The sequence below is a fragment of the Salvelinus sp. IW2-2015 genome, linkage group LG14 (assembly GCF_002910315.2).
Source record: "Salvelinus sp. IW2-2015 linkage group LG14, ASM291031v2, whole genome shotgun sequence".
Lineage (NCBI taxonomy): Eukaryota > Metazoa > Chordata > Actinopteri > Salmoniformes > Salmonidae > Salvelinus > Salvelinus sp. IW2-2015.
In genome coordinates this window covers 1,521,470-1,530,256 of record NC_036854.1, presented here as the reverse complement: position 1 = coordinate 1,530,256, position 8,787 = coordinate 1,521,470, and the positions used below count along the sequence as shown (strand labels likewise).

Here is an 8,787-nt window from a genome sequence, read left to right as displayed (position 1 = left end):
TTTCAAAATGCAATATTTTTCCATTCACCTTTCCTGATTGTTTCTCATTACTCACAATAAAATAATTAGGCCTTGTCGTGTCTTTGGCATCATTAAAGTGAAAACTGTTTTTTTTTATCAAATCAAAATTCTCTGTAATTATTATTACGTGATTAAACCAGTCATGTAAAGTAATTAACTAGGAAGTTGGGGCACCAGGAAAATCTTCAGATTACAAAGTTATTTTACATTACATTTAAGTCATTTAGCAGACGCCTTATCCAGAGCGACTTACAAATTGGTGCATTCACCTATGATATCCAGTGGAACAACCACTTTACAATAGTGCATCTAACTCTTTAAGGGGGGGGGGGGGTTAGAAGGATTACTTTATCCTATCCTAGGTATTCCTTAAAGAGTGGGGTTCAGGTGTCTCCGGAAGGTGGTGATTGACTCCGCTGACCTGGCGTCGTGAGGGAGATGTTCCACCATTGGGGTGCCAGAGCAGCGAACAGTTTTGACTGGGCTGAGCGGGAACTGTACTTCCTCAGAGGTAGGGAGGCGAGCAGGCCAGAGGTGGATGAACGCAGTGCCCTTGTTGGGTGTAGGGCCTGATCAGAGCCTGAAGGTACGGAGGTGCCGTTCCCTCACAGCTCCGTAGGCAAGCACCATGGTCTTGTAGCGGATGCGAGCTTCAACTGGAAGCCAGTGGAGAGAGCGGAGGAGCGGGGTGACGTGAGAGAACTTGGGAAGGTTGAACACCAGACGGGCTGCGGCGTGTCTGGATGAGTTGTAGGGGTTTAATGGCACAGGCAGGGAGCCCAGCCAACAGCGAGTTGCAGTAATCCAGACGGGAGATGACAAGTGCCTGGATTAGGACCTGCGCCGCTTCCTGTGTGAGCAGGGTCGTACTCTGCGAATGTTGTAGAGCATGAACCTACAGGAACGGGTCACCGCCTTGATGTTAGTTGAGAACGACAGGGTGTTGTCCAGGATCACGCCAAGGTTCAGCACTCTGGGAGGAGGACACAATGGAGTTGTCAACCGTGATGGCGAGATCATGGAACGGCAGTCATTCCCCGGGAGGAAGAGCAGCTCCGTCTTGGCGAGGTTCAGCTTGAGGTGGTGATCCGTCATCCACACTGATATGTTCGCCAGACATGCAGAGATGCGATCTGCCACCTGGTTATCAGAAGGGGGAAAGGAGAAGATTAATTGTGTGTCGTCTGCATAGCAATGAGGATATGACAGAGCCAAGTGACTTGGTGTTAAGCGAGAATAGGAGAGGGCCTAGAACAGAGCCCTGGGGGACACCAGTGGTGAGGGCACGTGGTGCGGAGACAGATTCTCGCCACGCCACCTGGTAGGAGCGACCTGTCAGGTAGGACGCAATCCAAGCGTGGGCCGCGCCGGAGATGCCCAACTCGGAGAGGGTGGAGAGGAGGATCTGATGGTCACAGTATCAAAGGCAGCCGATAGGTCTAGAAGGATGAGAGCAGAGGAGAGAGAGTTAGCTTTAGCAGTGCGGAGCGCCTCCGTGACACAGAGAAGAGCAGTCTCAGTGAATGACTAGTCTTGAAACCTGACTGATTTGGATCAAGAAGGTCATTCTGAGAGAGATAGCAGGAGAGCTGGCCAAGGACGGCACGTTCAAGAGTTTTGGAAAGAAAAGAAAGAAGGGATACTGGTCTGTAGTTGTTGACATCGGAGGATCGAGTGTAGGTTTTTTCAGAAGGGGTGCAACTCTCGCTCTCTTGAAGACGGAAGGGACGTAGCCAGCGGTCAAGGATGAGTTGATGAGCGAGGTGAGGTAAGGAGAAGGTCTCCGGAAATGGTCTGGAGAAGAAGGAGGGGATAGGGGGGTCAAATGTCAAAAGGTCAAATGTAATAGGGTCAAGCGGGCAGGTTGTTGGCGGCCGGCCGTCACAAGACGCGAGATTTCATCTGGAGAGAGAGGGGAGAAAGAGGTCAAAGCACAGGGTAGGGCAGTGTGAGCAGAACCAGCGGTGTCGTTTGACTTAGCAAACGAGGATCGGATGTGTCGACCTTCTTTTCAAAATGGTTGACGAAGTCATCCGCAGAGAGGGAGGAGGGGGGGGGGGGGGAGGAGGATTCAGGAGGGAGGAGAAGGTGGCAAAGAGCTTCCTAGGTTAGAGGCAGGCTTGGAATTTAGAGTGGTAGAAAGTGGCTTTAGCAGCAGAGACAGAAGAGGAGAATGTAGAGAGGAGGGAGTGAAAGGATGCCAGGCTCCGCAGGGAGGCGAGTTTTCCTCCATTTCCGCTTGGCTGCCCGGAGCCCTGTTCTGTGAGCTCGCAATGAGTCGTCGAGCCACGGAGCAGGAGGGGAGGACCGAGCCGGCCTGGAGGATAGGGACATAGAGAGTCAAAGGATGCGGAAAGGGAGAGAGGAGGGTTGAGGAGGCAGAATCAGGAGATAGGTTGGAGAAGGTTGAGCAGAGGGAAGAGATGATAGGATGGAAGAGGAGAGGAGTAGCGGGGGAGAGAGAGCGAAGGTTGGGACGGCGCGATACCATCCGAGTAGGGGCAGTGTGGAATGTTGGATGAGAGCGAGAGGGGAAAGGATACAGGATAGTGGTCGCAGACTTGGAGGGGAGTTGCAATGAGATTAGTGGAAGAACAGCATCTAGTAAAGATGAGGTCAAGCGTATTGCCTGCCTTGTGAGTAGGGGGGGAAGGTGAGAGGGTGAGGTCAAAAGAGGAGAGGAGTGGAAAYAAGGAGGCAGAGAGGAATGAGTCAAAGGTAGACGTGGGGAGGTTATAATTTTCCTAATATAACTTTTCAGATATTTTTATATCTGATCAATTAGTCTTCTAATTAATGAATTATTCTTTACCCCACGTTAGTCTCATTCCAAACATTGTAAATTGTTGGTTATCTGCACGAACCAAGCCTTCACTATGAATCATCCATATTGTCTTAATTGTCTTAAGCATTTATTTATTAACTAACTAAATAATCACAGAAATGCATAACAAACAAACAAAGTAGGTATGGTTACAAGGAAATGACAGAGGATGTGCCCTAGTGGGCTAAACCGGTATGGCGGCTTGGTAGACAAAGGGACTGAGAAGGGCGCGAAAGACAAAAGGCACTACACAGTTGATAATTATATTGATAGAAATACTAATCCTTTGCACATGAACGCTCACTCATTCGGGAATATTTGCAATCAATATATATATTTACGCTCAGTGTGTCGTCGTGAGCTCTGTTGGAATCGTCCGTCTTTCTGTTGGAAAGTTCATCTGAACTTCTCTTTGCGTCCCTGGAGTCTTCCATGGTTAGAATGGTTACTTCAGAGTCCCATTCAGAGATGTTCTTATAGAATAGATGTTTCGGCGGTTGTCGGTCTTCGCATTCAGTCTACATAAATTCTAGCTGCAGACTAGTAATTAGTATCGAAGATTTGCTCTTATTCTGTCGGTATCGATAGTCTCAGAATTTAACCATTTCCACCAGCGTAGCCAATGCTCCACGTGGTTTGGTTAGGAATTCAACAACCGAGGAATGCATGGTCTCTACTCAAACCTTAGCCCTCTCAGTAATCGAGGTACGCTTGGTCTCAAGTGGGCTTCTCCAGGTGGGGTTTATATTCGGAACAGCAGAAAAGGGCTGTCCATGACGCCAGATCAATGTCTGTGCTCATGGGGAGGGCCAATGACTTAGTTAAATTTTAAAGGGAATTGGACCCCCCCCAGGGGGAATTTACGACCTGAGATAACAGAGCCTGGGTGTAGGGGGAAGAGAGAGGTGGTGAGAGAGAGGGGGAGGGTACTCGCTATACCCAAAGAGGGCCACGTCATGTCAGCCTATTAAAGTTGTTCAGACCAATCCACTGCTCAAAACCTATATCAATTAGAATTGTGCCAGGTGCTATCTTAGTAGGCTATAGTTTGTGAACTTTATAATGTAAAATTCAAAAAATATATATACCATGAATATATCAATTGACATCAATTAATTTGGGTAAAACAACTATTAAATCAGATGCTGCTGTAAATAGGCATACTGCATCATTCATCAGCCAGTAAGCTTAGACACGACACGTCCTACCATTTGAAATTACGGTGTAGGGTACAATGCACTGCTAAAATATATGGGTTGGGCAACAGTACATTCCACTCAATATCAGAAAGATGATGTTGTAATTAAAAAGTTGCAAGGGACAGCAATGACCTGCAGCATGATGCACCAACACCTTGAATTACATCAAAATAATTAAATCATGCTATGTAATCAATTGAAAGTCACACAGAGCTGTTAGTGCTTAATTCGTTTAATTTTTAAGACATTTATGTATTTATTTTAGCAGTCCCATTGAGACTAAGGACTCAATTACACAATTACACAAAAATCCCAATCACGACAGCACAGAAAAAAAACTATCATGAAGAACAACCACATTCCTCAGTAAAGAGGCCCTCAACCAACAGTCTGAGTTGCTGATGATGTCGCCATAGTCTAGGACCAGAAAAACGGAGGAGAGGAGGTGAGGAAACATGGCAACAAATGAGCTGAAACGACACATTCCTTCTCCACTAGTGCGTCATCAGGCAAATTACATTTCCCTGGATGGGTTCAGAAGGTGAGGGGTCAGGGGTCAACGTCAGGAGACCAGGCTGCTCCCAATGGAGGTGGTGGTGGCCTTCTCCCTCTCCTGCAGGAGAGAGCGAGACTGAGAGAAAGAGGCAGGGGTGGTGTACGATTTCAGAAAGCATAGCAGTCGTCATCGGAGCTCTCAGCAATAGGACTTCTATCTTCATCTGAGTTGTCATCTATATCAGAGTGATATATATCCCCTACTCCCAGAATCAGTATGTGGTAGGTATTCCTGGTGTTTACTTGGTCTTGTGTCAGTTCACTTAATCTTCAGAGAAGGCCCTCCCTGTGACAACTCCACGCATTGCCTAAAAGTGACATGTAAAGCAATAAATTGTTTACAATTCCATTACGCAAAATAGTGTGGAGGGTATTTGTCAAGCAAGACAATAAGTTCAGTCCAAAAATAGTATAAACCTCAAATTACTCTGATCTTGCAGCTGGAGGGGCATTGCCTCCAGAGATCCCACTGCTCTTTGTAGGCTCCCCCAGTGCCTCTTCATCTCCTACACCAGGATGCTCTCTTCCTCCGGGAGTCTTTTCACCATCAGTCTGTCCAAGATTGCCTTTTTGATGGAAAGATGGCTGTTGCCTGTGAGATGTAAACTCACAAAGGTATTTAACAGAACAACAGCAATGATTGCAGCCTTGCTGAAGTAAACATTCAATCACAACAGATACCTTGTGCAATCATATACTTACTGGTACCAAGTCTCTCCCATGGCCACACAAAGTTATCAGTATTGAGCAGCTCATCCACTGGGGGGAGTCTAAACTCTGCCGGCTGCTTGTGAAGTTTAGCAATGGAAGCTGTCAAGGCTGCTTTGTCCTCAACAATTTGTCTCCGAATCTGATGCCTCCTCTTTTTGCCGTCTGAATAAAAAGTATTGATTAGTATGACTGTATTTTCAGATATATTACATAATTATAAGTTATAGAGCTACTATAGAGGCAAAAACAAAGAGAGTACAAAGCAATCAACTAATTTCTAAAGCATTTGTTGTCATGCAGTTATAACATTGCACAAGGCAACTGCGTTCATGGTCACGTAAATTCTCAGTTAAATTAAATGTTTTGCATTAGTTCAATTAATAACATAGGTCATTCCTATATTTTATCATAAACATGGTCTGATGTGTATGAATAATGCATTTTCATTCACAAATCAGTTTTACTGCTTGATTAATAATGGGTTTGAGGTCATATTGTTGTTGGGGCTTACCTGTCAAATGGTAGAGGTAGTGTTTACTCTGTTTCACGCTGAGGTAAAGTCCCTCAATCTTCTTCTGGAGATGCCCCGTCTGCTCTGTCTGACTAAAGTGGGGCTATCAAACATAGGAAAAGTTAAAAACATTACTGTACATGTAAACTCAGCAAATAAAGAAATGCCCCTTTTTCAGGACCCTGTCTTTCGTATACATCCAAATAACTTCACAGATCTTCATCGTAAAGGATTTAAACATTGTTCCCCATGCTTGTTCAATGAACCATAAATAATTACTGAACATGCACCTGTGGAACGGTCATTAAGACACTAACAGCTTACAGACGGTAGGCAAATAAGGTCACAGTTCTGAAAACTTAGGACACTAAAGAGGCCGTTCTACTGACTCTGAAAAACACCAAAAGAAAGATGCCCAGGGTCCCTGCTCATCTGCGTGAACGTGCCTTAGGCATGCTGCAAGGAGGCATAAGGACTGCAGATGTGGCCAGGGCAATAAATTGCAATGTCCGAACTTTGAGACGCCTAAGACAGCGCTACAGGGAGACAGGACGGACAGCTGATCGTCCTCGTAGTGGCAGACCACGTGTAACAACACCTGCACAGGATTGGTACATCTGAACATCACACCTGAATGGCAACAACAACTGCCCAAGTTACACCAGGTACGCACAATCCCTCCATCAGTGCCCAGACTGTCCGCAATAGGTTGAGAGAGGCTGGACTGAGGGCTTGTAGGCCTGTTGTAAGGCAGGTCCTCAGCAGACATCACCGGCAACAGCATTGCCTATGGGCACAAACCCACCGTCGCTGGACCAGACCGGACTGGCAAAAAAAAAGACTCTTCACTGACGAGTCGCGGTTTTGTCTCACCAGGGGTGATAGTCGGATTTGCGTTTATTGTCAAAAGAATGAGCGTTACAACGAGGCCTGTACTCTGGAGCGGGATCGATTTGGAGGTGGAGGGTCCGTCATGGTCTGGGGCGGTGTGTCACAGCATCATCGGACTGAGCTTGTTGTCATTGCAGGCCATCTCAACGCTGTGCGTTACAGGGAAGACATACTCCTCCCTCCTCCCCTTCCTTCAGGCTCATTCTGACATGACCCTCCAGCATAACAATGCCACCAGCCATACTGCTCGTTCTGTGCATGATTTCATGCAAGACAGGAATGTCAGTGTTCTGCCATGGCCAGCGAAGAGCCCGGATCTCAATCCCATTGAGCACGTCTGGGACCTGTTGGATCGGAGGGTAAGGGCTAGGGCCATTCCCCCCAGAAATGTCCGGGAACTTGCAGGTGCCTTGGTGGAAGAGTGGGGTAACATTTCACATTAAGAACTTGCAAATATGGTGCAGTCCATGAGGAGGCGATGCACTGCAGTACCTAATTCAGCAGGTGGCCACACCAGATACTGACTGTTACTTTTGATTTTGAKCCCCCCTTTGTTCAGGGACACAGTATTCCATTTTTGTTATTCACATGTCTGTGCAACTTGTTCAGTGTATGTCTCAGTTGTTGAATTTTGTTATGTTCATACAAATATTTACACATGCTAAGTTTGCTAAAAAATCAACGCAGTTGACAGTGAGAGGAAGTTTCTTTTTTTGCTGACTTTATAATAGATGTTTATGTTCGGGGTCAATTAATGGTGAATGGGAACTTTGAATATGGAAAGTTGCTGAGTGAGACAAGGGAAACTGCAGAATGTTCATATTCTGTTCAATCATGTTGCTGAATATTAAGGAAGGAAGGAGGTTAAGGGTAGCAGTTATGCTTCAGTTCCTGAAAAGCCAGATGCTGAGGGACCATGAGGAATGTGGAACTCAACTTGAGATAACGTCCGAAGTTGAAGAGAGAAGACACTGCTGGGAGAGTGTCGGGCCCACCCCGAAAAATCCTCTGACAACAGTCTTATCCCAATAACACACACTTCCACGCCCATGAGGGTCCTACACTTAGGCAGGCCATGACAATAGCAGTGAGAGGAACCTACTGTGTTTCTGCCTAACAACCGAGAAGGAGTGTTTATCATAGACATGCAAGGTGGCAATTCCGCACAGTCGGAAAGGTATAAATATATGCTTGTGGAAAGAATAAACTTGGTTTGAGCTTTTTCTGGTTGTCCATTTCAGTTTTTGCTCTATTTGTTCAGAACCTAACATACCTTCAGGCCACTGCTGCACCTCAGTAACCTACTCCTGAAGCACAGTCGTTGATGTCCAGCTCTGCCCGCTTTTCTTCAGTCTTTTGACATTCTGAAAAAATACAATTCAATTAAGGAATAACATAGGTGAAGGTTCTAATTTTTCAAGTGAATAACACTAAGGTAGCCTAGCGGTTAGAGCCTGTCACGCCTGCTCCTGCTCCACCACTCCTGCCACCATCATTACACACACCTGTCTTCCCCTTCACGCACATCAGCGATTATCGGACTCACCTGGACTCAATCACCTCTGTCATTACCTCCCCTATATCTGTCTGTTTCCCTGCTCTGTTCCCCGCTTCAGCATTAATTGTTTGTTTGTCGTTGTTTACCCATGTACAGACGCTGTTCCTGTTTTATTACCTGTCTGTTCTTGAATAAATGTTGACTCCCCATACCTGCTCCTCATCTCTGGCGTCGGTCCTTACGGACCCGACAAGGTGAAGCCTGTCAATGTGTCCTTGAGCAAGGCACTTAAACCGAATTTTCTCCAGTGGCTGTAGGTAGGCCGTCATTGTAAATAATAATTTGTTCTTAACTGCCTAGTTAAATAAAATAAAATAAAATCAAGATGACTACTAAATAATACAAACCTGAGCCAGGATGCAGACAGAATATCAGACATGTAGAAATAGATAAACATATAGATCAAATCTAAAGGACACCTTAATTGTCACGTTCCTGACCTGTTTTCTGTTAGTTTTTGTATGTGTTAGTTGGTCAGGACGTGAGTTTGGGTGGGCAGTCTATGTTTTGTGTTTCT

General features: G+C 45.9%; 1 long non-coding RNA gene across 1 annotated transcript; it reads right to left on the bottom strand.

Annotated features, from left to right (window-relative positions):
• Positions 1–4,346: 4,346 nt before the first annotated feature.
• On the bottom strand, positions 4,347–8,138 carry LOC111973601 (uncharacterized). The gene is made up of 5 exons (XR_002878595.1): positions 7,986–8,138; positions 5,822–5,924; positions 5,302–5,472; positions 5,017–5,165; positions 4,347–4,907 (listed from the first exon to the last, which is right to left on the bottom strand). It is a non-coding gene; the product is annotated as an uncharacterized lncRNA (long non-coding RNA).
• Positions 8,139–8,787: the final 649 nt, after the last annotated feature.